Source organism: Mus musculus, chromosome 3 (genome assembly GCF_000001635.26).
Source record: "Mus musculus strain C57BL/6J chromosome 3, GRCm38.p6 C57BL/6J".
NCBI lineage: Eukaryota > Metazoa > Chordata > Mammalia > Rodentia > Muridae > Mus > Mus musculus.
In genome coordinates, this window is record NC_000069.6 from 75,714,298 (window position 1) to 75,722,557 (window position 8,260).

General features: G+C 42.9%; 1 non-coding gene across 1 annotated transcript; it reads left to right on the plus strand.

Annotated features, from left to right (window-relative positions):
• The first annotated feature begins 492 nt into the window (after window positions 1-492).
• Window positions 493-627, plus strand: Gm25846. The gene has a single exon (XR_003954813.1). It is a non-coding gene; the product is annotated as a small nucleolar RNA SNORA17 (small nucleolar RNA).
• The last annotated feature ends 7,633 nt before the right edge of the window (window positions 628-8,260 follow it).

Consider the following 8,260-nt stretch of genomic DNA (forward strand, 5'->3'; position numbering starts at 1 on the left):
AGAAAGAAAGAATGAAAGAAAGGAAAGAAAACTTATCTGGTACAGAATATCATAGGATTCCTATAGCTACACCAAAGTGTGTATATATATTCTTAGTAATATATATATGGTTTTATTAGCACTTTAAGTTAGCACACAAAGAAATACATTTCATTATGATAGTGTCTTCATACATATTTTTCTCTTAAAATATGGAGCAGTTCACAAGTTAACATGTAATCTCTGTGGAGGTAAGGGGTAGATGGATCTTACCTGTATCATTTTATATTTAGTGCATGAGCTACTGAAGCAAGCACAGGAGATAACATTTATCAAACACAAGAATTCTTTCGGTAGGATAAGGATATATTTATATATTGGCCAAGGATATTTATAAGGAGTAAGTTCACTTTTTATAAACCTATGTCACTATCATATATTTAAAGTAACTGGTCAAATGCAAGCAATTTGCAATTCAAGAAAACAAGTTTGGCTACTTAGAATAATAATCTCCCTGACTCTAAAGGCTTTTAGGAGTGGCTTCTGTGTCACAATTTTTATCAGTAGGTGGCGGAGAGGCGAGAGGCTATGTCTTAGCTTAGTGCTCTGACCTATTAAGAACATCTGAATGATTAGTGGCTTTATAATCCCTGAAAAAAAAAACCTGAGATGTGGGAAGCCGTTACAGAGTGGCAGTTACAGAGTGGCAGTTACAGAGTGGCAGTTGCAGAGTGGCAGTTGGCTACTGCTGGCCACCACACATACATAGGCAGTAAAGGTTCTTTTGCCAAGATGAGAGAGAAGTTAACCAATCAGATGTAGGCATGCAAATGAGGTGATTAGCATAACCCAAGCACAACCAATCCAGGTGTGAGTCACGCCTCTCCTAGGCCTATATAAGCAGCACCAGTTCTGGACTTGGGGTCTTTTCGCCTCTACAATCAAGCTCTCCCAATAAACGTGTGCAGAAGGATCCTGCTGCAGCGTTGTTCTTCCTGGCCAGTCGAGCGCGTGCAAGACTGAGATGACCTCCATGCCCGGGCCAGGCAGGTCAGCATGGGCTACCAGGACAGGAGTAAGCTGGAACCAAGAAGAACTCTGTCTGGGACCTTGGGCCCTGGAGCCTGGGGTAGGAGTGAGGCTGAGACAGGTGACCCTAGCAAGGCACCACTCCTGCAGGCCAGATGAGGAGTAAGCCAGAGATGACCACCAGACAGGTGCCACGGAGTCCTGACAAGATCCTAGCCTAGACCATATGATCCAGCAGACTTTCCTTTCTGGCCAGTGCAGAAGACAGATGGAGAATGACAATTAAATATCAAAAACTAAATCAGGTAGTAATTCCAGTTGCAGCTGCTGTACCAGATGTAGTTTTGTTACTTGAAATTAACACATCTCCTGGCACCTGGTATGTGGCTATTGATCTGGCAAATGCCTTCTTAGTACTTGTCCATAAGGACCACCAGAAGCAATTTGCTTTCAGTTGTCAAGGCCAGCAGTATACCTTCACAGTTTTGCCTCAAGGATATATTAACTCTCCTGCCCTGTGTCATAACTTAGTTAAAGAGATCTTGATCATATGTCTCTTCCACAAAATACCACATTAGTACATTATATTGGTGACATTATGCTGATTGGACCAAGTGAGCAGGAAGTAGCAACTACTTTGGACTCATTGGTAACACATATTCGTATCAGAGGATGGGAAATAAATCCTACCAAATTCAAGGACCTCAGAAATTCTTAGGAGTTCAATGGTTTGGGCTATGCAGAGATATTCCTTCTAAGGTGAAAGATAAGTTATTGCTCCTGGCCCCTCCTACAACCAAGAAAGAAGCACAATGTTTAGTGGGTCGATTTGGATTCTGGAGACAGCACATCCCTCTCTTGGGTGTGTAACCTAGGCCTATTTACTAACTGACTCGGATAGCTGCTAGCTTTGTGTGGGGTCTGGAACAGGAACAGGCCCTTCAACTGGTACAGGCCGTTGTACAGGCTGCTCTACCACTTGGACCATTTGATCTAGCAGACTCAATGGTACTTGAGGTGACTGTGGCAGATAGAGATGCTGTTTGGAGCCTCTGGCAGGCACCTGTATGTGAATTACATACAGGGATTTTGGGGCAAAGCTCTACCATCATCTGCAGACAACTATTCTCCTTTTGAAAAACAGCTCTAGGCTGCTATTGGGCCTTAGTGGAAACTGAGAGTTTGACAATAGGACAACAAGTTACTATGTGACCTGAAATACCCATCATGAGCTGGGTACTATCAGACTCTGCAAGTCATAAAGTAGGATGTGAACAGCAGAAGTCTATTAACAAATGGAAATGGTATATACATGTTTGGGCCAGAGCAGGTCCTGAAGGCACAAGCAAGTTACATGAAGAAGTTGCTCAAATGCCTGTGGTTTCTACTCCTGTTACAATGCCATCTGCTGCCAAACATGTGCCTATAGCCTCATGGGGTGTTCCCTATGATCGACTGACTGAAGAGGAGAAGACTATGATTTGGTTTACTGATGGCTCTGCACGTTATGCAGGCACCACCTAGAAGTGGACAGCTTCAGCATTACAACCCCTTTCCAGGACAACCCTGAAAGACATGGGCGAAGAAAAATCTTTGCAGTGGGCAGAACTTTGGGCAATACACATGGTATTACAGTTTGTTTCGAAGAAGAAATGGCCAGATGTACAATTACTCACTGACTCATGGGCTATAGCCAATGGATTGGCTGGCTGGTCAGGGACTTGGAAAGATCATGATTGGAAAATTGGTGAGAAAGACATCTGGGGAAGAAGTATGTTGATAGATCTCTCCAAATGGGCAAAGGTTGTGAAGATATTTGTGTCCCATTAAATGCTCACCAAAAGGTGACTTTAGCTGAGGAGGAGTTCAGTAATCAAGTGGATAAGATGACCCATTCTGTGGAGAGTCAGCCTCTTTCCCCAGCCATCCCTGTCATTGCTCAATGGGCACATGAACAAAGTGGCCATGGTGGTGGAGATGGAAGTTATGCTTGGGCTCAGCAACACAGACTTCCACTCACCAAGGCTGACCTGGCTACATCTGCTGCTGAATGCCAGATCTGCCAACAGCAGAAACCAACCCTGAACCCCAGATATGGCACCATTCTTCAAGGTGACCAGGCAGCAACCTGGTGGTAGGTTGACTACATTGGACCACTTCCTCCGTGGAAAGGATAGCATTTTGTTCTTACTGGAGTAGATACTAATTCTGGTTATGGATTTGCCTCTCCTGCACGTAATGCTTCTGCCAAAGCCACTATCCATGGACTCATAGAATGCCTTATCTATTGTCATGGTATTCCACACAGTATTGATTCTGACCAAGGAACTCATTTCACAGCTAGCAAAGTGCTACAGTAGGCCCACAATCATGGAATCCACTGGTCTTACCATGTTCCCCATCATTCTCAAGCAGCTGGTCTGATAGAAAGATGGAATGGCCTTTTGAAGACACAGTTACAGCGCCAATTAGGTGGCAACAGCATGGATGGTGGGGGCAGAGTTCTTCAGAAGGCATGCTTTGAATCAGCATTCAATATATGGTACAGTTTCCCCCATAGCCAGGATCCATGGTCCAGGAATCAAGGCGTGGAAAGGGAATAGTTCCACTTACTATCACTCCTAGTGACCCTCTAGGAAAATGTTTGCCTCCTGTCCTCATAACTCTAGGTTTTGGTGGCCTAGAAGTTTTGATTCTAGAGGGGGGAGTGTTTGTACCAGGAGCCACAACAAATATTCCATTGAACTGGAAGCTCAGACTTTCCCCTGGTCATTCTGGGCTTCCAATGCCCTTAAACCAACAGGCTAAGAAAGGAATAACAGTTTTAGGAGGGGTTATAGATCCAGATTACCATGGGGAAATTGGATTACCTCTCCACAATGGAGGTAAGAAGATTTTGTCTGGAGTGCAGGAGATCCCTTAGGACGTCTCTTAGTACTACCATGTCCTATAATTAAAGTCAATGGGAAACTACAACAGCCTAATCTAAGTAGGATGACAAAGGATTCAGACCTGTCAGGAATAAAGGTATGGGTCAATCCTCCAGGAAAAGAGCCAAGACCTGCTGAGGTGCTTGCTGAGGGTGAAGGAAATACAGAATGGGTAGTAGAGGAAGATAGTTATAAATACCAATTAAGGCCATGTAACCAGTTGCAGAAATGAGGATTATAAAATAATATGAATGCTTCTGTCTTATTTTGCTAATGAGTACATTTGTCTTTCTTCCAATTTCTTTAACATCAATTGGTATTTGAGATACTAAAAGAAAGTTCCCAAGGGACATTGCCCCATTGTAAATTTACAATTACATTAGCCATTGTACGAAGAATAGTTATATCATGTTAGGTGGACCTGTTATTGTTTCATGTGGACATGAGATATTATTTGTGTTAAATTGACAAGGGGTGGATTGTAGTGGCTATTCCTAGTTGTCAACTTGACTATATCTGGAAGGAACTACAATCTAGAATTGGAAGGCTCACCCATGATCCTAATCTAGAGGCTGGGAGATAGAAGTTTCTGACCTGGATCTTGGCATGGAGATCTTGAGGCATAGTGGCTATGAATTAGAAGATTATAATTAGAAGATTAAGTCAGGGGGATCTCCTTGTTCAAGGTCATCTGGGATTAAAGATGTGGTGGCACACACCTTTAATCTTGGCTACTTGCTGGAGACCTACATAAAGATATTAGAAGAAGGAAGACCCCCTTTCTCTCTCCTTCGACTGCTTGCCTTGTGGGTCTGAGCAACTGCTATATCCTTGGACTTCTATTCACAGCTGCTGTTGACCATTGTTGGGAGTTGGGCTGCAGACTGTTATTCAAAAAATTCCTTTACTATATAGAAACTACCCATAAGTTCTGTGACTCTAGCGAACCCCGACTAATACAGACCTAGCCTGAGATGAACAGGAGTGTGGCACCACACAGGCCTGGATGTGCAGACTATGCCCAAGATGACCCATGTGCCCTGTCATAATGCATGAGTGTGGCATAGCCTTTCTGAGACCACTCCTAGGACAACCCCAGGCTCTCCTGGTGTGGGTGAGGTGGCCCCAAGTGTGTAAGCATCAGTGTGGGAGAGGGAGGGATGCCCTCCCTGACCCTCACCCCTTCCCACCTATGGCAGGTGCGAGAGCTAGCCCTGCTGCTCCTCACCTGCTGCAGCACTGAGGTGAGCAGGCTCTGGCCATCACCTGGGCAGCACAGTAGAGCAGGTCCTGAATGTGGGGGTTGCTAGTGAGCCAACCCCAAATATATTCAAGCTAGAGACTGTGGGCTTACCGGGTCAGATACCTCACAGGCTCAGGTCCAGGGCTTTGAATTGGCTCACCTCAACTTCTACACCATCAGTGAACTGATGGAGTGCATGAAGGAGCCAGACGTACAGATCTAAAACTAGGATCTTTATGACAGGCAACAACAGGGTATCTGAGAGAAGTCTCAGTGAGGTTAGATAGATAGTACTGAGAGAATAGAGCTATAGAAATGAGAGGCCTCATACCAGACCAAAGAGTCATTGCAAAGAAGCGTAGACAAAAGCACACACTATGACACACTACAGTTTCCATAATAAGATTTTTTTCTCTGTTGAGGGAGGAGGTTGCAAGGGTGGAGGGTAGATACAAGGGGAGGGGGAAATGAGTGGAATTGGAGTACATGAAGCGAAATTCACAAACAATCAATAAAAACCTAAAGAAGAATAACAATGTCTAGCACATTCTGAAATTGAACTTTTATAATTGAACTATGATTTTTTTTCACTGTTTTACTCTGAATTTAAATGTCCACACACGGGCTAAGTAACCAGCATACTGATCAAATGAACAGACAAGATGTCAGAGTTATTTTGTAAACACAATATTAGTGATGGGTAAGATGGCTTAGCAAGTAAATGTGCCTGCTGCCAAGCTAGATGACCCAAGTTCACCTTGAATTACATCCCCATGGTCTACATCATAGAAGAAAACTGACACATAAGTTATCTTCTGAGTTCCACAGGTAGGCCACAGTAAGTGAACCCACCTCTACCCACCCCCACACAACACAAGCACAAATGTAATAAAATTGAATTTAGTACGAATAGTGCAATATGCTGCAAACATCTTTTCTTGTAATTGACACGTCATTCCTTTCTGAGTAAGATACTTCCGAGATCAGGGAGCTTGGCCATTTGGCTTTTGTTGAGCAATTTTTAATGCAACAGGGCCATTCATCTTTACAGTCATCTAATGTAATTTGTTGCCTAGTGTTGGGATTCCACTTTGCATTTTATGGAGTTGATAAGATTCCAGATTATTTTGAGACTCATCCATCTTATAAAAAGAGGATTGCATTAATTCTTCCAGCTTTATGACAAACCCAAAAAAACATAACAGAAAAACCTGTCATCAAATAACAAATCCCTCAAGAGATGGAAGGATGAAGAGGATAGATCAGTAAAATGTTATATCTGGAACTTGTCATTCATTCTAAATGATCCTATAACCAGTTTCATTTTAGAAGGGATATTTTGCATATGGTAGCCTCTGCCATCTAGTGGCTGACTTGGTTACTATATGCAAACTCAAACTTTTTTTTTTTCCTCCCAGAAACTTGCTCTAAATTAGGCTGGCTTGAGCTCAGGGTTCAGGGATTAGATTTGTTTACCACGCCTCCTCAGTGTTGAGATTGAAGGAGTGGTATAAATGAAATATTTTTATGCCCAAGAAATTAACGTGAGCAGGAAAGTGTTAGTCATTGTATCTCATCTCCTTTTTCTTTTCCCTTTTTCCTGTGGCTGCACATGGTGGGCAGGGGGATTATAGATTTTTATTTAACCAGTTTTTATGTGTAGTGACAAATTTGATCTAATAATAGTTCATTCCTTTTGAAGCAGCTGTCTTCCAATGTGGGGGCAAGAAAAGTCAGAAAGGAAAATAAGTCACTTATCAGGTCATCTTTTCTAACCTTAAGCAGCACTTGTGAGCTAATTGCATATACATTTGTGATTCCTGGTCTGGTCTCTCCTTTGAACACTGCCGCCTTCCTCAGACTTCCTGCACATCCTTACAACTTCGATATCAGCTGGGTCTCAATTTCTCACTTCATCACTTAAGCATCGTCTCCACTTTTTCCTTGCTGGTCTTGCGAAATCTAATAAACAACGAGCTCTTGTCGGCTTCGTCTTTACCTAGCACCGGAACCTCTAGCATTTCTCTGAGCACACACAAGGGTAAGGTAAGTCAACATGATCGTCGCTCAGGCCCTCTGCTTCTTCCACACGGCGTTACAGTGACTGTATTAGCTTCTTTTCTGTTGCTGTGATAAAATAGCCTTGGAAAAGCAACTAAGAGAGGAAGGGGCTTATTGGCTTGTAGATTCAAAGAGCCCTAATCTATCATGGCAGGGAGATGTGGCAGCCAAAGTGTGAAGCCCACACAGCACATTGCATCAGGAGTTTGGAAGCAGAGGCGACTGAAATGGAATCAGGCTATAGTACTCAAAGCTTGCCCCACGTGACAGCAGTCTTCCTCCAGCAAGGCTTCATCGCCTAAAGGTTCCATAACCTTCCCAGCCAGCACCACCAGCTGTGAAACAAGTGTTCAAACGCATGAGCCCCTGGGGGACATTCTCATTCTAGCCACAACGCTGATGAAAGATGAGAAAATGTCACGGTCTTCTGTGTAATTCTTTTCAATGGCTTGTTAGATCATACTGAATGGAGACTAGACTTGTTACTATGGCCTGAAAAGGTTTCAGAGGATAAGACCATGCTTACATCTTGCTACACTCTAGCTAGTGTCCTGAACTCCAGGTCACCCCTTGCCAGAACATTCTGAGCTCAGTTTCATTCTAGTCCTTGCATTCACCTGCCTGCAGTCTGGATTGACAGCATCTTTAATCTGCTCCCACATACACTCAAGGCTTCCCAGCTTGAAATTAGTTAATAAGTAATGTGAAAGGAAGGATATAGTGGTGGCAGATGGGCACTCTCTGTCAGTGATTACTTATGTTTAATAATCATTATGTAAAACAGTAGGTTAAGGATAGATGCAAGTGTATGTAGCCTATACATGAATTTTAAAGATAGTACATTTTCCTATGTGATTGAATATTACTTTTAATGGTGAATGAACAGAATTCAAATTATAAAATAAATTCTTATTATGCTTTTTTTGAAAATTTAAAAACTAGGTTGATTTTTTTAAAGGATACCTCAGGCTGGCCTCAAGATTATTGCCACGGAGCACTGGCTTCTCTGGTGAGGCTA